Source organism: Ochlerotatus camptorhynchus, unplaced genomic scaffold, assembly GCF_037179485.1.
Source record: "Ochlerotatus camptorhynchus isolate MF236.1 unplaced genomic scaffold, CSIRO-AGI_Acam_v1.1 ptg000151l, whole genome shotgun sequence".
Taxonomy (NCBI): domain Eukaryota; kingdom Metazoa; phylum Arthropoda; class Insecta; order Diptera; family Culicidae; genus Ochlerotatus; species Ochlerotatus camptorhynchus.
This window is the reverse complement of record NW_027040641.1, coordinates 1458336-1480811: the sequence shown is the minus strand read 5'-3', so window position 1 is coordinate 1480811 and position 22476 is coordinate 1458336. Positions and strand designations below refer to the sequence as shown.

Here is a 22476-nt window from a genome sequence, read left to right as displayed (position 1 = left end):
TCGGGAGTGATAATCGGTGCAACGAAGACAGTACACACACTTAGAAAATAATACAGAACTCGGTTTAATTTTCTACCGAACCTCTTCGGTCACCAACGAGAAACCGAATAAATTGTTTAAAACATTTTTTTTTTCAGGCGTATTCAGACCCGAATTCCGGTAAAATTGTATAAATTTGACAGATAGAAATGAAGACTGAACCGAAAAGTACGGTGAAGTATCTACATTTACGAATTAGGTACGTGAAAACTGAGAAACACGGTAAACTGAACCGAATATTCGCTAAAACGTGTTAAACGTCAAACGTTCTACTTGCACTCAACTTCACGATGGAAGTTTTAACCGAAAACTCGGCTCTCGAAGCTGAGTCTAAAACTAGACAGCCATTTTTTCTCACGTATGCTCGTTTTGACTGTACATATCCACGTTGTAACTCGCGTTACGCAAGTTTTTATTCGCTGAAATGGCATATTGTGGAAAAGCATCCGGAAAACTCTCGATGCTACATATGCTGATTTACAGAACAGTCCTAAACTCGAAAGCACTGCTGCTCATCGTTTGCACGAGCCCTGTTCCCACCTGATTGGCTGTCAAATTCCATTTCCGCTTGAAATCCTTCCTTGCAGTTCCACCCTTTTTCTTCAGTATGTGCCTCACAATTTACCAGTGTTCCAGCCTTAGTTCCGGAGTATTGGCTGGATTCATCTCCTTGGAAACCACTGTGACGCCATTTTCACAGTACCACTGTTTAAGTGGAATTTAAGTAGTAGCAGCTTGCCAAGTCCGGCCAGAACAGGCAATCCAGCTCATGCTGCTCCAAAAAAGGCAGCAGTCTTTTCCGTAGGCACTCCTCCTAGTAAATTTGCTGGTTCATGGTGTCAGCCCACAACTGCAGATTGCCTGCCAGATAAGGACTTTTTGGGGAATTTCGACTTCTTTTTGATTTTACATTCTTCCGGGGCACTCTTCCGGTCAACTGAGGTATAACATTCCTGCCCAGGAATTTGATCGAAAACTGCCAGGAGCAGATGAACCGAAAGCACTGCTGCTGCTGATAATGATGACGACCGACCGGACACCACCACACACGGTGATTGAATAATCGGCAATCGGTCGTCGTGTAACGGGTAGGAAGTTCTTGTCATTCATTTCCGGCACCTTCTTGCGGTCGGGCTGGTTTCTCGTCGATGCTTTCTTCTGGATCTCGATGTACTCGGCGCGCTTCGGACAGGCCTTTCTTGTAGCTTTGTGAGTAGCACCGCAGTTGGCGCAAATGGTATTGGCTACTTCGAGTCTGTCGCAGGCGTCGGTTTTGTGTTGCTTGCCACACTTGGTGCAGCGGCTGGCCATACGGCAATTCTTCGTTCCATGCCCGAACAGCAGGCAGTTCGAGCATTGGGTGACTCCGCAGCTGACCGGCTTGTACCGCTCCCACTTCACCACGATGTTGAACAGCACGCCGATGCCCTGGAGGTCCTTCAAACTTGTTGACTTGTTCTCATGGTGGATCAGGTATAGCTGGTCGCGGCACTTGCGGCCTTGTTGTGGTGGGCCATCTTGTGAATTTGGACCGGCTTCAGTCCATTAGCCACCAGCTCTTCCAAGGGGACGCCTATGTTCATGTCGTATAGTCCTTGCAGGATCACCTTGAGGGATGTTACTAGGACCTAATGCAATGTTCAGCTTGATTTAATCGGGTTCTCCCTCGGTAGAGAACATTGTTCGGCTGCCTTTCAGTTTGTCCTTCATTGCTTCTATTGCTGTCAGTTCCGAGTCTACCTACAGAGTCACTTGGTTGGAATAATTTAAACTCATTCGGCAATCTTTTTGTAGGCTGGCTATTTGTTTCTGCTCTGCTAGCGCGAGTGATTGAATTTTCCCATACTTGTTTAGTAGTAGAAGACGAGTGCACGGGTGAACTTTTGTTCATCTACTGAACAAAAATTGACACAACAGCGGGGCCCTGTTTACTAAAAATAAACACATGAATAATGCTCGCCTAACTGAAAAGGGCCTATCAACTTTTGTAAACAATTTGCTAGGTCCTTTTCACAAGAGCACTATCGGGACGGGACGAGTTTCTCCTACCCGATGGTGTTAATAGTTTGCGTGAGAGTATTCGGTTCGCGCGAAGAGGACTTAACAAGTTTTGTATACAAAAGTTGATAGGCCCGTTTCAAATGTTATGCGAGTATTATTCATGTGTGTTTATTTTTAGAAAACAGGACCCCGCTGTTGTGTCAATTTTTATTCAGTAGATGAACAAAAGTGTTTGTTTTTGTTATGACAGCTATCCATATAAAATAATCCGTTAGAGATAACTTCGTCAAGATACATAATTTGTCAATTCATAAAAAAATCACTGGATAACTGTTCAAAAGACAGTTTTAACGTGTGAAATGCAGTGTCTTTTAAATTCTGTAAGTGTTGCTGAACGTTTTATATGTCTAGGCATCGAATTGAAAGCATTTATTCCTTTATAATAAAATGAATTTTGTGAAGCACAAGTCAAGAAATGTGGTGTCCTTATTTCAGCTGCGTTTCTAATATTATATCTATGAAAGTCACTTCCTTTTTCAATTCGATCACACAAATATCGAGGCAGCAAACCGTTAACTACTAACACAAATGAACACCATAGTCAAATATACAATTCTTTGCTTCACCGACAACCATTGTAAGGCGTCTAGCATCAAAGTTGAGGAAGTGAATCTATTACATCTCAAAATCAAACGCATTATTTTATTCTGCAAGCGCTGTAATCTCGATATTTGTGTTGCATTGGCCAGAAACAAAATGGAAGGGGTAAAGTCAAGATGAGGAGAGATGATTGATTTGTATAGCTGTATTTTACTGGCAATAGTTAAATCGTTTTTCAGTCGACATAGAATTCCATACTTCTTGGCAATTTTCTTGATGACATTGTCAATGTGAGAGTTGAACTGAAGTGTGTTGGTTCGCGTGGGCGTACTTTGGTTCGCTTGTAAAGGGCCTTAGCAAGTTTGTTTACAAATGCTTTTGTGCCGTTTTAAAATGTTATGCCTGCTTTGTTCTAGAGTATAATCGATTCGCTTAGATATCATTTACACCCCGAAACCGTGAAACAGAGCAGATCTGGTTGCACTGCCAAAATCGTACACAAATCACCCACATCTTCCATTGCGTGCAGAATTTTACGACAATCCATCGCACTTACCAACCACACCAACACACGCACACTCATTCGTGTGATCCAATCGTGCAGGGATATTCGCGGTGGTCGGATCCCATCCATTATGATGCGGGTGCTATGTAGAGTATAGGTAGACAGCCGGTCGATCCGCACCGGTGTGGAGGCAATAGTAGTGATGGTGGTGGTGGTGGTGGGTGGCATTTCCACTCTGCCGCTTTGGATGTCGGTGTGCGGGAAAAAAGAAGTTTCAGCCAATTTTCTCGGTCGAGGTTTCCCAGTGAGCTGCCAGTTTTCCCTCAATCTTCGTCGCGTACGGTTCGTCGGTCGGTTTCGGTTTGTTCTTTACCTTCTATGCTCTGCTGTGCTACCTCTCACTTCTTCTCTCGCTGTCTCTGTGCGTGTCGTCGGTCCGTTTTAGCACCTTGGGACGTCCATCCAGCTCGTGACGGTTGGGACGGTGCGGTGGCGGTGTAAAATCTTCTCCTCCTACGCGTTTGTCTAGCGCTTTTTGGTTGGATCTATTTTTTCCCCATTAAGGTGCCGAGGAGAATCTCGAAATAAATGCAACTGATCGAATTGTGATTTGGGAGAGAACCCGCTGTTCCGGAGGGGGAAAACCAGGTTTATTCAATCAATCCTGTGTCCCGAAGAGGGAAGATTTTTGCTCTACTCGAAGGAAGCGGTAAATGAAGAAAGAACAAGAAGAAGACGAAGCAGTGGTTCAAGTGCTGATGAGTAACGTAAAAACACAATACTACGAGCTGCAAAAATAACAAAATCTGTCGGAAGGCAAGTGAAAAAGTGCGAATGAGCTTCAACGGGGCGGGATGGACGGAATCTGTCGAGATGTGAAGAAATGTGGACCATTAATATTTAATGGCACAAAATAGTAGGGGAAAAAAATATCATCCTCGCACTGCCGACCGAACAGTGGGCCAAGCGGTAAAATTGGTGCTAATTACTTTCAATTGATACAGATTTGACGATTTATAGCGTTTTTTTCTCTGTCTCGATAATGTTATCATCAATCTCCTACAAGAAGTTATAATTTAACGGCTTAGCAAGTTAACATAAGTGGCTCCCCAGCGTTAGACTTTTGAATTACTGAAGGTCTTGAAATTAAGCTTAAGCCACTTTGTTTATATAATGCAGCCCTAACAGGTACTATTAATTTATGCCACGATTTAGTGCTTTTCCATCCACTGTGGTACAGCCGAAGGTTATTTTTATGTTTTTAAGAATCCTCATTGGATCATTTTCGTCGCCCATCTCGGCATTTATTAACATTTTCGAACCAATTTTATCCTCTTGTATAGGTTGTCATACAATTCGTATCAATTCTTTTAAGGGTTAGAATAGTTCTACCCGAGATTTTTAACATTTGACCTACAGTGCACTCTGCTAGCGTAACTTCCGTTAAATGTGAGTTTGGTTTATTTCTGTCTCTCTGTAATTGTTTTTGTTGTTGTTGTTTACTGCTTTTGACGATCGTTACCGTTGCACGATCGTTATTTTTTGTAGATTATGAAAGATGGGATTGATTTGAATGAAAATGAATCATTTTCCAATTCTTCGGGCGTCCAACTAACATTTCCCGCAAACATTCAGCCCATCTGATTGAGAAAAATCTATCCTTAGCCATTATTTTCGGCAAACGAATCTCACAAACACCAAAGCCGTTTAGGAGAGCCAACGGATATACAGACAGCAGTGGCAGCCCAGCGCAGACAAAGGAAAACACCCTGATAACAGGACAGAGGGAAGGGAAAACTCTCCTACATATACCTAGTCGTTCGTTAGCGTTCGAGTGACCGGGGTGTGGGTGAGAAAAGCATCTGGTCGGACTGCTCACACTCGCGGGATGCAGCGGGAGTTTTTCCTGATTTCATCTCGCGAGTGTTTGCCACCGTGCTATTGCAGCAGCCAGTACAAATATAAACGAAAATATACAAAGTCTCGCTCGACTCAAGATCTGTACGAGGCGACTTGCATCGGCCGGCCGATGACACATGGTGACGGCGCGGTCTCTTTTTTGTGCACCCGTTCATGATGCACCGGTAAAGTGCATCATACGGAAATAAGCACAGGGAGTGGAAAATAGAAGTGTCATCTAGTTAGTGACTGCGCTGTAGAATATGTCGGCGAAATAAGTGTAGGTAGGCAAAAGGGTCTTTGCAAGGAATGCGCACTGCTGACGGTGATAAAAATATGTATCTTCGTTGCTTTGCTGCCATAGGCGAAAGAATGCTAGCTGTGGATCCATTAAGGAATACCGGTATGAAGCGGAAAACGAAAGTGTAGCTCTCCAAGTGTGAATGACTTTCAGCGGGAGTCCATGCCGTGGTGATGTTCATAAAATGAATGGGAAATGTGAGTGGTTGAACTTATGGTTTGGGAATTATTGAAATTTGGTGTGTTTGCTTCAGATGTTTTAAATGCTTGGTAAAACTACAATAGACAACCCTATGGGCTTGTACGCAATGGTGACGTATGACAACGCGGTCTTATATAATAAATCTTATTTGTTAACTGCAGCTGGAGTTTGTGTTTTGTGTAGGAATAAGAATTTGAGCGGGGTTCTCTCTGTTTATTTATACTCTTTAGTATGACGCGCTTGACATAGATGGCCTACAGCAACTCACGAAGAGCTACTGATTCCGATCAATAGCGGTACGGCTTCTTCCTCCTTCTATGGATGCTCATGTGGGCTGCCGCTCGCTGCTTGCAGGCAGCCACCACTCACCACGCGGTGATTGAATAAACACCGTTTGGTGAGACCGGATGGAGTTCAACTTTGAAATCTGTGTTAGGGAAATCGCTTTTCACAGGCAATCGGTGATAATTTAAACTATCATGGCAACAGTTTTACATCCATGCAATTTTCAATAGTGGCATTTTGAAAAATGATACAGTCTTAATTTTATCAGATTTGTAGAAAAAAAATCCTATCGATTGGCGTATTAAGAATTAAAATCCATCATTTCTGAATCAAAATCAGACCACTTTCATGCCAGGACCGACTTTGGTTTTTAAAATCGCACCCCCAATGCAGGGCTGGTAGCGATCAATGCTGTCAAAAATAATGATTTTAGTGACCATGTTGAAGAAATAAGTGACCAAATAGTGACATATAGTTGTAAACAAAGTGACTAAAAAGTGACCTAAGAGAAAATAAATGTTTGATGTTTTAGACTTTTTCAATATGTATCTCAAACGAACCTTACCATACTCCATATGTCTGTACCATACGAACCTTTAAAGCGAAAGATTCAAGTTTATGGCCAAACCCACAGTATTAGTCAGGGTGTCTACTAACTGCAAAAACCTGGAAAACCGGGAATCCTCTGAAAATGTTATTTTTCCTTAATATATCTGGACGGCTCAGAGAATTTTATAATTTTCTTACTAATGATACTTTAAAGAAAAGAATGTATTTTAAAATAAATGCATTTAATTTTTCTCGTTATTTTCATTCACACTTTGAACTTTATAGATCCACAGTGGACTAATCTTCAGTAACAAATAAATTTAAAAAAAGAGACTTGAATAATGTATTTTTTTTTTTGGAACATGGATATTTCCCAGAAATGTTAAATTTTAACTAGTTCTGGACTTAAAAGCTATAATACTTCAAGAAATTTTCAAGAATCTGGGGTCAAAATCCATGCACAGTTTTAAAAGCTCGTGGAATTTTATTGTAATTTCTAAGTTCTGGGAAAATAATCTTTCAAAAAAACATCAAATGCAATCTGCTCTTAAGAATAGTTCTGAGGAATTTTAGATTTCTTGTGAAGCCTGATAGTTATGAGTAGAATTTCACGAAACCCTGAAATTGAGTTAAAAGCATATTTTAATGAAAACTGAAAATTTCTGAGTAGCACAACTCCTTCAGAGAAAAATTACAAGTTCCGAGGATAATTTTATAAAGTTTGTGGGAGAAAACGAATCCGGAGCATAAGTCCTTGGAATCTTTTTGAAACAACTAAAAGGAGGATTACAATTAAATCTGAGAATAACTCCAGAACATCTTCAAAGGAAATCGGAAAATAAATTAAGGAGGGTTTGCCAAACAAATTATGAGACGAAATCTAACGAATTTGTGAAAAGAAATGCCAATGAATTCTTAGGATACTTTCAATGTGAGTAGAATTCCAAGGGAAGGATTGAGATTCAAAAGGAAATCTGAAATGAATTCAATAAATATACGGAGAATTTTCCCAAAAGGTTTCTTATTGTGGAGAATTTTAAGGTAATTCCGAGGAAAACTAAAAGAAAATTTAATTCGAAGGATAGCTTTATTGAAATGTTGAGCAATGGACTATTCTGAGGTCTTCAGAACTACTTGAAAGTTCCCAAATTTTTCCTGAAGTTAATGAAACTGCCTTGAAGTTCTTTGGTAGTTTGAGAAACTAGCCGGATGCTCACAATACTTTTCATCAAATTCTTAAACTTCCCTGAACTTTATAGAACTTCCTAAAGTTTCCTCAATGTTTCAAACGATCATGGATCTCCTCTAAAGGTTAAACAATTCACTGAACTTCTTTAAAATTTATGTGATTTCTCTAATATTAACGGAACTGCCTTGAAGTTTCGACAATTTTCCTTAAGTATTATAAACGCTCACTGATTTTCGCTGAACTTATCTATGGTTACCTGAAGTTCTCTAAATTTGTTTAATAATCCGGCAAGTTTTCTGATATATACTCATAATTCCCTGACGCTTCTGACGTTTTTGGATCAATCATAGAATTCATGGAATACCCCATAATTCCACGGAACTCCTTGTAAGTCTCTGCAAATTTGCTTAAGTTAATGGGATTATTCTGAAGCTATCTGATCGTCCTTGAAGTACTCGGAACTTCGCTGAACATCATGAAACTATCTAAAAGTATCTAAATTTATTAGAAGTTCTCTGGAATTTGTTGAAGATATCACTGCTTGCTAAAAGTTCTCGCTTTTTTTTTTAATTAATGGAATTTCGTTGATTTTTCCTTATTAATTTAGCTAAATTTTCGCTTTTTTTTAAGTTCTTCCGGATGTTCATATGCTTTTATCACGTTCCAGAAATTCTCTCAGAGCTTTGCTGAAATTTCCGGAAATTCCCGGAGTTTCTCGCAACTTCTTTAAGGTTTCTACAATTTCCTTGAAATTATTTCAACTACCCTTTGATTATCTAAACTGTCTTGATGTTCTCGAAGCTTCTCTAAAACTCTCAATTCTATTGAAGATTTCGGTTCTGCTGCTCGGAATTCCCGTAAACACCTTTAAATTTCCCTAAAAATATCTGGACTTTTGTAAAGTTTCTGAAATATTTCCGAAGTTTTCATAAATTCTCTGAAGGACTCTGGTCTTCCCTGAAATTCTCGGAACATCCTAAGAGTCATCGATTTTTTTTTAGCACATCATGGAACTATCCTGAATTTTTCTAAATTTACGATTATAGATCTTTAAACTGCTCCAAAAGTCTGGACTAAAGCTACGGAAACTGCTCTTAAGATCTGGGAAAATTCCCCAAAAATCTCAAGATCTAGCTTTTCTGAGATACTTAGAACTTCCAATAAATTTACACCAACCCCTCATATTTTCTATATTTCTCTCAAGTTCGATTGACACCTGTGAAGTTCTCTGAAATTCTATGAACTTCAAAAAAGTTCCCGAAAATTTCCCAATGCTAAAAGAACCGCTTTGAGGTTCTTAAAGCTTCCAGTACGTTCCTCATATTTTCCGCGTATCTTTTATGTTCCCTCAGTTTGTTTATGGAGCTTCCCTGAAATTCTCAGCATTTCTTTTCGTTACTCAGCACTTTTCCAAAGTTCCTACATTAACGAACTTGAAATAATTCATTAATTTGTTTCCCCGTGATTCTGGCACTTTGAAAATTTTCAATATTTTGAACTTGGAATACGAAACTTCAAGGTATTTAATAATTTTAGATCTTGGACTTACTCAAATTAAGTAAGTTTTTTTTTAACTTTATTGAGTGAGAAATTGAGTAAGTCTTCAACATTCAATGGATTTGAATGTAAAACTGTTTCTTTAAAACTGATTGCCATGTCATAATAACGTTTGGATAATTTGCTGTCGTTTTTGATCTACAAAAAAAGCATATATTTAACGCATTTAAAAAGCAGAAGGGTCTGTGCCTAGGGACACGAACGTAAGCTTGACGTAGGACCGCTAGTGAACATTTAGTTCTTTTAATTGATCAATCATCAATTATCTTAACTCTTCCCGATTTTCATTTGAAAGCGATCAAATTTGTAGTATTTTTTTTCAAAGAGAAAGTTGATGAAGAGAATTCAAGGGGCTTTCAACTTTAGTATTTTTGATTCATCTACCCGACTTGAAAAGGTGTATTTTTATTTTTTTGTTATTTATGGTTTTTTAAGTTTTGTGCATTTTGGTATTAAAGTGTATTTAATTCCTTATGAAATATATTTTTCTGGTATAAAGGATTTTTGATGTATTATTAAGTATTTTTATTATGGTATTAAAGTTTCAACGTGTACATATTTACGTATTTTTGTGTATTTTCCGAAGTGCGTATTTACAACTCAGCTGATTAATGAAGTTGATCGCGTTGATACGGATCTTCCAGCTGTTGAAGTATTCAGACAGGACGTCTAGGCCTCTCTGAAGTTTGGCAGTCAGAGCTCCTATGACCCTACCCTTGTAGACGATGGATGTGTCATCTGCGAACAGAGACAACGATCCACCATCAGGGAGAGCCGGCATATCGGAGGTGAACAGGTTGAATAGGATGCTTCCTTGTGGAACCCCGGCACCGATGTTGAAAGTATCCAATGTGATGCCATTCAGAAAGACTCGGAACGCCCTGTCTGATAGATAGTTGTTTATTATCTTCACTAGGAAGATTGGAAGACTGTACTGCTGCAATTTAAACACCAGGCCATCATGCCAGACATTGTCGAACGCTTTTTCAACGTCTAACAGCGCCATGGCAGATGTTTTCGAAACAGACTTGTTCCGTCTGAGAATGTTTGTTACTCGAGTCAGCTGGTGGACGGTCGAACGACCCTTCCGAAAACCAAACTGTTCCTCAAGTAACAAGTTGTTTTCATCGGCAGATGTTAGGAGCCGGTGGTACAGTGCTCTTTCGAACCGTTTTGATAACCCTGAGAGAAGGCTGATTGGTCGATAACTTGAAGGAGAGGACGGATCCTTCCCAGGTTTCCGGATGGGTATGACTTTAGCTGACTTCCAGCACGAGGGGAAGCAGCCAAGTCTGAGGCACTGATTAAAAATCAGTGCCAGATGGTTGTAGAATCTGGAACTCAAGTGTTTGAGTTCCAGATTCAGGATGTTACAATGTTCCAGATTCAGTATTTACAACGTAACGTAACGGCTAAATCGTCAAACCTGCATAGATAAGCGCTCTGTTTTCGAATCGGTTTTAATAGTATCGTTTAATACCATTTGGACTGCAACTTCAGTGAATCGGTAAACAATTAGCTCCTGTACCATCCAACATAAAGTACGCATCGAGTTTTGCCCAAATCGAAGTGGTGAGCTGGTTTGAAAATTCACTCCCTGCTTCTATTCTGCCGCCATTGACAGTGATATTTCGTTGCCAGGAGTGTTTGTGTTTTCTTTAGGGAACGATCGGTGGTGTTACTCATTATCTGCTTTGTGCTCATACTGTATCTGTGTTAGTTGCTCTTTGGGTAGTACTAGAATTTGCTGTTTCTGATTTGCTCCAGTTATTCACACGTTCCACTGTTTACGATTAGATAGGTTAGCGAAGGTGTTTATATACGACAGTCTCAAAAGTCGTGTTGTTCAACCTGAGCCAGTCCTGGTCAGAAGTTAAACAGTGCGTGCGGTTCTGATGCGTGAATAGAGTAGCTGTTGTTGTGTATATCGGCGGTCTCAAAAGTTGGTATACATCAGCTCGGCTAGATTCTGGTTCTGGTCGGATGCTTTGGTGGATTCTGAGCGAGACGGTTATTTCGCATTGTATAGATCCTAACCTAGCTTGCAATTGTACAGTGCAGTTCTAGTTTCAGGGTAGATTTCTGAGTTCTGCTATTTCCTGTTTCCAACTGAATTTACATACTTCTCCAGGTAGGGACTTCTCTCTGAAAGTGTGCTGCAGAAACGTAGGGTGAATTTGATGATCATGGATCCATGTAGAATTTGTGGCAATCCAACTGAGCCCACGGATAAGACCATCCTGTGCAGTGGATCATGCGCAAATTTTTTTCACCCCTGCTGTGTTGGATTAAACGCGACGAATCACAAAGCCTGGACGGCGAATGTGGGACTACTGTGGTTTTGTGACATCTGCCGAGTAAATTTCAATCCTGTTGCCATGGACCGAGAGACAGTGCTGCTGAAAACTTTAAGGGATCTTCTGGTACGTGTGGATTCCATGGACCTGCGCATCGGACAATATGTAGAAAATTTGAAAGTTCTCAATACTATGTTATCGGCTGTACCATCTAACAGAAGGGAATCCAGTGCATCCAATCGTCTCCAGCAATTACTTTCCGGCTGTTCTGGTGGCGGTCTTGCGGATTTTCATTCGAGTATTGATCGGATAAACCTGGACAGTTCCTTACAATCGCAGTTGGAGAACTCATCAGCTGGTGAGGATGGTCTGGCAGCTCTATCACCTATCGTGGAAAACAATTCTGTGAACCAACTCACAGCCACCCAAAATACTGCAAGTTCCGTTTCGGCTGCATCTACCAATACTATTGCAACTGTTACTGCTACTACCGCTGCTGCTACTGCCACTACTCCTGCTCCAACTACCATTGCCGCCACTACTACTTCTGTCACCTCTGCCACGTCTACTGCTACTGCTACTGCCACTACTGCTGCCAGTACTCCTGCTGCCACTTCACTGCTGCTACTGCTTCCACTTCAACTGCTGCTACTGCTTCCACCTCCACCGCTCTCTCTTCCTCATCATCTGCTGCAACGGTCACCACTAACCCGGGAGATGATGAACAACGAAACCCACAAACGGAATGTCGTCTGAGAGTTGCAAATAGGAACCAACGTCAACGTGATCAGACTGAAGAAGTGCTGAGGTCTTTCTATGTAACACCATTCGCCATTGATCAAACAGAAGTCGACATCCTGGAATACATCAAAGAGATTTCGAACGCTGAGAATTCTACACTTCGCTGTGCCAAGTTAGTTCCGAGAAACAAAAACATCGATGAGCTAACATTCATCTCCTTCAAGGTGACGGTATCTGATGACCTGGTTGGTATTGTCAGTGATTCCTTCTACTGGCCCGAAGGCGTTCAGGTCCGTGAATTCGAATCAAAAAACGCGAATCGACCAGTGAGCCTTCAGCAGTCCTAACAAATGAGATGATGATCAGTTCCGAGGTAAGGCCCGATGATGTCTATGAATCGGTTAATTCACGTTGCATTTCTGATACGATCATGAAACACTTTATTGAGAAACCCGCTAGGAACTACATTAAAATTGCCTTCCATAATTCCATTGCCATCCATTGTTAAAAATATTGATTATTACAGAACCTTCTTTCAGAACTCAAAGCTAGCTGTGTTGGGGATTGTTGAGTCTTGGTTGAAGTCTTCAATAACAAACAAATCTGTTGAGTTAGATGGCTACAAAATTGTTCGTTCTGATCGACTTTTAGACAATAAGAAGCGAGGCGGAGGAGTTTGCTTGCTATCTAAACAGTAAAGCAAAGTATAAGGTTCTTGCTAAGTCTGATGCTGGTGATGAAATTGATTACCTTTTTGTTAAATTAGTTCATTCAAAGCTTGTGTGTGGCATTGTCTACAGACCTCCAGATGTAAGGGTTTCTAAACTTAACAGTATTTTCGAACTTGCGCTGGAAATCAGTGCTACTGAATCTCATTTCGTATTGATGGGCGATTTCAATATAAATTTGTGTGACACTTCTTCACCTGTTACAAACAAGTTAATCGATATGGTTAAATCGCTTTCTGTTAAAATTTTACCTCTTTCCCCCAAAGGTCATAAATCAGGCTGCAGTTCATCTTTTATTGATTATGCACTTGGAAATCGTTTAACGTTAGCAACATCTTTCAATCTTCTATAGGAGGTGTTAGCGATCATGATTTGATCTGCTTCGATTACAGAGTTAAGGTACCTCATCAACCTCCAGCTGTGTATTGGACAAGAGAATATCACAAGATAAACACTGATAGTTTAATAGCTGACTTGCAAAGGTACAATCTTGATGCTATTTATTACTGCAACTCAGTTGATGGAAAATTACAAATTTTAAACGATATGCTTTATTCTGTCATTGATGATCATGCCCCGTTGAAAATGAAAACTACTGTTGATCCTAGTGCTCCATGCATTAATCCATACATCAAAAATCTCTTCCAAAAACGATCTGAAGCTTATGATAAATGGAAAACAGATAAACCCAGCGCAGCTAAATGGAATGCTTTTGCAAGGTAGCGAAATAGGTCAAACCGTGTAGTGAACAATCTAAGTACACTTACTTCTCTCGGCTCCTTAACCCTTCACTTTCTTCCAATAAACTTTGGGAGAATATAAAACGTTTGGGACTTTCAAAAACTCAAAGTAGAGCAGGTGGTGGTGATGTGTGTAACATCACTGCCGAATCATTGAATCAGTTCTTCATGTCAAATCAAGCTCCTATTACTTTTGATGAACAATCTGTGGCTGGTAGGTCCTCGTCATCTTCTTTTTCATTTAGGAATGTAACGAATGAAGAAGTCCTGACCGAATTTAATTCCGCGTCCAGTGATTCTATCGGCTTTGACCAGTTACCACTCAGCGTTTTGAAAAAAAACTCTTGTTGTCATTCTTCCTACCATAACGAACTTATACAATCACATTATAACAACTTCAACATTTCCACAGCTTTGGAAGATAGCACGTGTTGTACCTATTGGCAAAATTGATAATCCAATGAACAACAAGGACTACAGACCGATTAGCATCCTACCTGCTATTTCCAAAAATTTTGAAAGTCTTCTGACTAAACAATTAAACGATTATCTAATTCATAATACGTTACTATGTCCTTTACAATCTGGTTATCGTAAACATTGCAGTACTACAACAGCTTTGATTAAAATAGAAAACGATATAAAAACTGCGCTTGACAAACGTAATCTAACAGTTCTAGTTCTTTTAGATTTTAGTAAAGCTTTCTATTCTATCAATCATAAATTGTTATGTCGGAAGCTACGTAGTTTTTTCTATCTCGATACAACTTCTGTAAACTTACTTTCCTCATATCTTACGGGACGAACGCAATATGTTGAATTTAATAATACAAAATCGGAACTTTTGAATGTAACAAGTGGTGTGCCACAAGGATCTGTTATAGGTCCACTGTTATTTTCCATGTTCATCAATGACCTTCCAAGTATTTTAAATTATTGTGCTTACCATCTCTATGCTGATGATGTTCAGTTATACCTCTCTGGTAAAGTCGAAAATTTACAAAATATCGTACGTTGTGTTAATTCGGATATTTCAAAAATTTTTGAATGGAGTGTAACAAACGGCTTACAATTAAATGCAAACAAAACTCAAGCAATCATATTAAAAAATAGATCAGTAAACATTTCAGATGCTTCTTGCATTATGATAGGTGATACCGCAATAGCATATTCAGATGTTGTTAAGAATTTGGGAATAATAATGGACTCGCATCTGAACTGGACTGCACAAGTAAACAGTGTTTCAAAAAAAGTATTTTTTGGTCTGCATTTATTAGTGCTGTTGAGAAACTGTACTCCTAAACATATTCGTTTGAAATTAGCTCAAAGTCTTCTAGTTCCGCTATTTAACTATGCTGATGTTCTATATACATCTATTTCCTCCAATAATGCTCGAAAATTACAACTTGCATTTAATGCTGTTACAAGATATGTTTATAAAATTCCTCGCTTTGAACATATTGGCATCAATCACAAGGGGATTTTAGGTTGCACTTATGAAAATTACGTGAAGCTGAGAGTATGTACCCAAACTTACAAAATTCTGAATGAAGGTCCTGTTTAGTTGCATAATTTCTTTTCATTTTTGAGGTCATCTCGCTCAAGAAATTTAACACTCGCTAGATGTCGTACAGAGATCTACAGATGCTCTTTTCATCAACGTGCTGCGAAATTATGGAATGAACTGCCTATGAATTGCAAACAAGCTGCCTCATACGTATGCTTTAAAAATCAATGTAAACAATTATTTTCGAGACGGAACTGATCATCTCTCAGTGTAGTACGAGCTTTGAGAACACATGTGGTTATTTGTACTACGCTTAATACTTGTATTAAATAAATAAATAAAATAAATAAATGTTGTCGAAACCTGGGGCCTTCATGTTTTTAGATGATTTGATATAGGCCAACAGTTCGTCAGCCGTAACCTCGGATTCCCCTGGAAAAATATTAGGAATCTGAAGAAGATTGGTTGCATTTTCAGCAACCTCAGATTCATGAGGGTTGACGATGTTTTGTCCGAGATTATGGGAGCTGACGAAGTGTTGACCTATCGCGGCAGCCTTCTCTTCAGGAGTTATCAGATGAACCACTGGGTCGCCGGGACGATCCAGTGGGGTCAGTGGTGGAATGGGCCTACGCTTGTTTTTAAGAATTTTTGTAAGTTTCCAGAAGGGCTTAGCACAATCTGGGAGAGAGCGGATCTTACTAGCAAAATCGTTATTTCTGAGATCCACCATCCTGGCCTGAATGATTTTTGTTAATCGATTATAATTGGTCTTCAAGTTAAGCAGGCCAGTACGCTGGTACTGCCTACGAATGGTGTTACGGAGTGTAATGAGATCTTTGGTAGGGTTGTCAAGGTTCAGAGTGCTACTCACCTGTCTGGATACTGGCACGTGTTGTTCCCTGGCCCGGGAAATCGCCTCCTCGATGGTTTGTAGACACCGGTCAACATCTTCGGACGTCCCCGGTTGGACATCGTAGTCGATGGTTGTGTCGACGCAGTGTTGATATTGCGCCCAGTTGACTCGATGGTAGTTGCGCCGGGAAGCTTCGAATCGGTTTACCGAGGATCCAACTTCGGCCACCACAGGGTAGTGGTCCGAGCGCTGAGCTCGGACCACTACATTAGCTGGAGCTGGAGCTGATCCTGGAATGCCACAGGTTGCGAGACGTTGTGTCCCATGTTGCTTACGAAGATGTCGATGGTCACATGGACCCCAGTCCGACTCAACCGGCTGAGAGAGTCGGGGGCCAAGATGGTATAGTGGCCCTCTTGCAGGTCTTCATTCAGGATGGTGCCGTTTCGATTGCTCCGACCGTTGCCCCAAGCTTGGTGTTTTGCGTTCAGATCGCCAGCGATGATAAAGTTCCCGCTCCTCCGATGATGTCTTTCCGGAGGGCCACTAACGACCCGTCTCTGATGTTGGTTTGCTTGGGGCAGTAGGCCGCGATGATGGTGATTGGGCCAAGTGATGTGCTCACCTCCACTCCGATGGCTTCAATTGTTTTCAGCTGGAAGTTTGGTAGCAGCCAGCAACTGATGATCCGTCTTGCAGCAATGGCCACTCCTCCACCTCCAGAGCAGGTGCGATCAACTCTGACGAGCCGGAAGTCGGGAAGGAATACGTTCAGTTCGGGCTTCAAATGTGTCTCGGTGATGATAGGAATGTCGACTTCCTTGGTGTTGAGGAAATCGAGTATCTCTCTATGCTTGTTCGTTAGTGAGCAAGCGTTCCAGTTTGCAATTTTTATAGCTTTACGGTCCATACTTGGTGACGAGTGACAAGGCACCATGAAGCTGTTCAGATCGAGTCTTGCAGGTGCGCATGATGATGATGACCTCGGCCACGAGCGTCACATGTTCCTCCGAGGTGAACGGAGAATCGTCGACAGATTCACCTGAGACAACACCAGCGTACACGCTAACTCGAAAGTACCCATTAATGGTTGAAAAAAACCCATTTTGAAGAAAAGTGGCTTAACTCATTAAATGAGTAAATTTTTTACCTAATGAGTATCTGTTACCCATTAATGAGTAATTGTTAATCATTAATGGGTAACAGATACTCATTAATGGGTAAAATTGTTTAATCATTAATGAGTTAAGCCACTTTTCTTCAAAATGGGTCTTTTTTTACTCATTAATGAGTACTTTCAAGTTAGCGTGTATGATAAACCAGGGGCGGCGGACGATGCTGAACTGTCCGACTGTTGGGAACCATTTGGATTCTCGCAGGATTGGCTTGTTGGTTGGTGAGCGGAAGCGGGGCTAGGTTCGGAACATGTCGACGGGGCTGGAGAGCTGGGTACTGGACTTCCGTGAGTACAGGAGGCGAACGATGATTACGGAGGCGACCGAGCTGGTTGTTGATTGTGGCCTTCCGACGGATATTAATGAACTCCACTCGCTTGGGACATCCGCGATTGGAGGCTTGGGGGTTTCCACCGCAGTTGACACACGTTGGTTCGATGTCATCGACTTGCTCACAGGATGCAGTTGAGTGAGTTCCAGCACACTTGCCGCAGTTTGTCTTCATGTGGCAGTTTTTGGAGCCATGGCCATATGAGCGGCAGTTCATACACTGCGTTACATCACGATGATAGGGTTTGTAATGCTCCCAACTGATGATGACCTGAAACAGGTCCCGGATATTGGATCTCAGAGCCGCAAGACTGGAGGATCCCTTCGAGAAATGCACCAGGAACAACTGATCACGGAAGCTGGTGTTTTGGTTGGGACGCCGGTTCATCGAAAATAGTGACTGACTACAAGAAAAAGTAATTTTAGTGTCTTGGCCTTAAAAAAGAGACTTTTTAGTGACTGGCGTGAAAAAAGTTACCAAGTCACTAAAAAGTGACTCGCTACCAGCCCTGTCAATGTTGCCTTAAAGAACATGGTATGCTAGATTTAAACATATCTAGATAGAGTTGGAATAAGGCGTAACAGCTTTTGTAAACAATGACTTCTCTCGATGATTTTTTTAAGAATTCAAGGCACGCCCACACAAACCAACATTACCGTCGTGTAGACGAAGTCTTACTCTATCTTATGGTGATGTTGATTTGCGTGGGCAAACACCTTGAAATGAGAACTGACATCCGATTGATGACCTTGACTGTCCAAAAAATACTCTTACAAATTTATGGTGGTCCTGAAAATGACCGTTTTGTCGTGATGGTTGAATACTGTTGAACTATCAGGGTGTTAAACACATATGAGGCTGGTGAGCTGTATGTTGTTTGGAATGAGGGTTACGCGCTTGGCAGAGATGGCCCACCGCGACTCACGAAGAGCTACTGATTCCGATCAAGTGGCGTGGCTTCTTCCTCCTTATATGGATGCTCATGTAGGCTACAGCTCGCTGCTTGCAGGCAGCCTTTCGTTGTGCACTGGAGAACAATCTTCAACGCCACGCGCCGAAAGAATTGCTGCTGCTGCAGCTGATGCCGACGAACGGACACCACCACACACGGTGATTGGAACTGAATCCGATCAGCGGTTGAGGCTAGCCTTGATAACTAGCTGCTTGCGGGGAGCCTTCCGTTGTGTACTGGAGAACACCACAACTCACCACGCGGTGATTGAATAAACACCGTTTGGTGAGACCCGATGGAATTCAACTTTGAAATCTGTGTTAGGGAAATCGCTTTTCGCAGGCAATCGGTGATAATTTTATTTATCATAGCAATCGTGCAATTTTCAATTGTGAAATTTGGAAAATATGATAAATACTTAAATTTACAGACGCGTAGAAATATATCTGATCGATTAGTGATAAAATTATTGAAATGGGTCCAGGGGCAGCTGAGTTATTAACGTTAAAAATCTTTCATATTTTTGTTACATGTTCCATTTTTGGTTTTCACAAAGTGTACCCCCATTTAGAAATCACAGACGTAGTCCTACGTCAAAAATGAATATGGTTATGTTTTTATCGCTCACTCATGGGGTGTCAATATTGGGTTAATTTTTCGGTATCACTTTGAACCAGTAAAAACAGTAAAAAATCTCTTTCCTTTATTTAACGTCGGTCTCTGTTCCGCAATCTAGTGCCAATCACCGACGGACATCGATTGACATCCATTGACGGCAATCGAATGTGCAGGAAGGCAGCTTCCAACACCTGCGCAGGATATCGCACCCATTCAACAACACACATGGGCCGGGACCAACGGCTTTACTTCCCTTCCGAAGGAAGACGTGACCAGAGATTTTATGCCTCAGAAAAATCCCACCGACCTCGGCTGGGATTGAACCCAGACCCATTGGGGTGAGAAAGCAGTCACGCTTACCACTACACCACCGGCGCCGGCTAGTAAAAAATCTGGGAACGGACAAAATTAATGAATAACGCTGCTCATAATCATGAAATATTCAGCTTTCCACCTGATAGATTACTTTTTGGAGTTCACGTAGCTTAAATATGATATATTAGCTAGCTGGTTCCATGCCCAATAGCTTTGGAGGGCTTAGAAAAAGAGTAGCTCCACGCCAACTGACGAATGATTTTTATGGTTTCCTCTCCGAATTCCATGAAGCTTCGCCTAACTGCTCGCTAGGACCAATGAATCAAATTTGTGCCGGAATTTAAGCGGTTTAAGATTATTGCACCAAAGCTGTGTTAACTGCTGGAATGCAAGAGCATAAAATGCTATGCGCTAGCACACTGAAAGCGTGTGCAATCGTGCAAAGTGACACTTTTCATTCCTGAATCATGCAAACTACATAAAAATTATCTCGGACGCATTCTTTGACCCACCAAAAATGCACATTAAAATCGCACCCTTTTGATCCGAAAAACAGCACGCAGGCCCACCACTGCTGGTACTGTAGTAGCAAAGGTGCATGGCGGTTCCTGACTCAGAAAAAAATCCTGTGTAATATGTGAAATGATAAAAATAGCCCACGCGCTCACCGTACAACTAGCGCAGCCATCAACAAAAACAAAAACAACAGCATCCAAAACAGCAAGCAACGAGAATGCTTTTGAGAAAATAGACATTTTCATTTTTTTTTTGCGTCTAGCATCACCTCATCATCACCGTCACCAATGTATAGCCGTTCCCATAGCAGGGGCTACCAGGATGATGGGTGACTAGGTGGTGGAAAATTCAACACAGCTGCTTTGGATGCTCCCATCTCTTCTCATCTCGCCGGATTGCGTCGTGTGTGAGTGAGATTATACTAATTCAAAATCTCGGTTTTCGGCTGTCGGAGAAATTATGGAATTCCACTTCCGGATTTGAGGAAATTGTATCACACAATCTGTGCGTCGACGTCGTCATTTTTAGTGTCAAGAAAGGAGGTCGTTATTAAGCGAGAGGAAAACGATGTGAAAAGGCTTCATATGAGCGCCCGCTGCTAATGCCGCCAGAGTGGAACGCGTGACTTTATATTTAGATGAGCAGCCAACGGTGGTGAACATTTAGCTTGACAGCGTTCGTTGGGCCGCCGGCCGCCGCCTTCGTCGTTGTGATTGTAATTTTGTGCGTCTGTTGCGACTCTTTACAGGAAAGCAAAAGTTTCAAGTGGAACGGGAACGAAGAAAATTTGAATTTGCATAAGGCACAAGGAAGATATTGCGAGTGGATGTTTGCTTAGTGTCGAATTCAGGATGGAGCTAACAAATGAAGTTGTTCGTGTCATGTAAATGAACATTTTGCGAGGAAATGTGAATCACATCGAATGGCTCGAGTGAGGCATGGAAAGTTCTGAAAATTAGTGATCTAGTGTTAGGATATTGCTATTTGTTGATGGGTTTTTGGGGATGAAAACAGTCGAATGAATTGAAGATTATAGAAGGAGATGTTTAAACAGTGATAGAATAGATGGAATCGTGAATACTTGTTTGGATTTTGTTGTTAAGGTAAGTGTATATCGTTTTGTAAAGATTGTTTTACAAGCTTTATAAATACTATATTAATATAAATTTACGTGGACGTGAAAACTTCTGCTTTAAATAATTGAATTTCAGATAGGTAAACGTGTAATTTTATACTTAAAAATCTGTTACAGCATTTTTCTAAATATTTTATTGGTCTAATAATTTTATCCATCGGTCTGTTCAGTGTTGGACAAATATCAAACAATCAAATCTCATAAATGTCACTCATCCAGACCTCCGTTGCTCGGTAAATTGGTACGCCCCTCGCCGCCGCCGCTAGCACGCCTCTAGTGTTGGGAATCGAAAATCTTTGACAGTGGTTTGTTTACACTGCTATAGACCTTTTTGACGTTTAATAAGATTTCTCTATCAGCACACATGGATGAATGAACGGTTTGTTTTCCCACTAATCTGTTTCCCTCTTGCTCGCACTCGTTCGTTTTAAATGGTGCAGTAGTGTGCGCCGATTAAACGTCAAAAAGCTCTATAGAGAACAACTGGTGCAAGTTTGATCAAAGTAGTCGATCGCGTTCAGATATAACGTCAAATGGAACTCGAAAGAAGAAAAAGTATTGTGCACAAACACCTGGAAAATCCGGAGTGGTCCGGTTCCAAGCTGGCTAAAGTGTTGAAGATGCCGAAAACAACAGTTTGTCGAGTGCTCAAAATGTACAAGGAAACCCTGAGTGTGGAAAGGAATCAGCGGACCTACGCAGCAAAGAGTTGAGGTGCGTTAAAGCCAACCCCGGTCTTTCGATCCGATATGTGGCCAGAAGGTACAACGCCAACTTTCAAACTGTGCGGAACATCCATGCCAGGGAAGGATACAAATCGTACAAAGCCAGTAAACATCCGAGCCGGCACTTGAAGCAGAATTCCGTGGCCAAAAAGCGTGCAAGGCTCTTGTACGACCGTGTTTTGACGAAACACAAGGGCTGCACTTTGATCGATGACGAAACATACGTCAAACTCGATTTTCAGCAGCTTCCCGGTCAAAAGTTTTACATCGCGACTTGACGTGGGGATGTGCCGGGAAGATTCATGTTCGTGTTTTCCGACAAGTTCACGAAGAAGGCCTGCAAGCGATTTGCAGTTGTGGCCTGAAAACGGATCCAGTCGTCACATCCTTGACGATGACATCCCAAGTTTACATCGAAGAATGCCTGAAAAAGCGTGTATTGCCGTTTATCCGCAAGCATAGGGGCAAAGTCGTCTTTTTGGTCAGCTGCACCCACTTCAAGGTGGTTCTGGAGTGGTATGCTGCCAACAAGATCGATTTTGTTCCCAGGTTAATGAATCTTCCGAATTTCCCGGAATTTCAACCAATCGAAAAACACTGGGCAATTTCAAAGCAGCGACTTCGACGAAGGACGTCCAGTAAATGCGGGAAAAAATGGAAGAAATGCTCTGATTCCGTGTCCGTTTCCACTGTGCGGGCGCTGATGGGCTCCAT

General features: G+C 41.3%; 1 protein-coding gene across 4 annotated transcripts in view; it reads left to right on the top strand.

Annotated features, from left to right (window-relative positions):
* The first annotated feature begins 3492 nt into the window (after positions 1-3492).
* The window catches only part of LOC135701210 (uncharacterized), an 80540-nt gene continuing 61556 nt past the window's right edge, over positions 3493-22476 (top strand). For 3 of the 4 annotated variants that reach the window (XM_065221971.1, XM_065221972.1, XM_065221969.1), the window contains exons 1-2: positions 3867-3961; positions 20651-21005. The gene's annotated coding sequence lies outside the window, so the exon portion shown is untranslated. The other variant, XM_065221970.1, reaches the window with a different exon arrangement.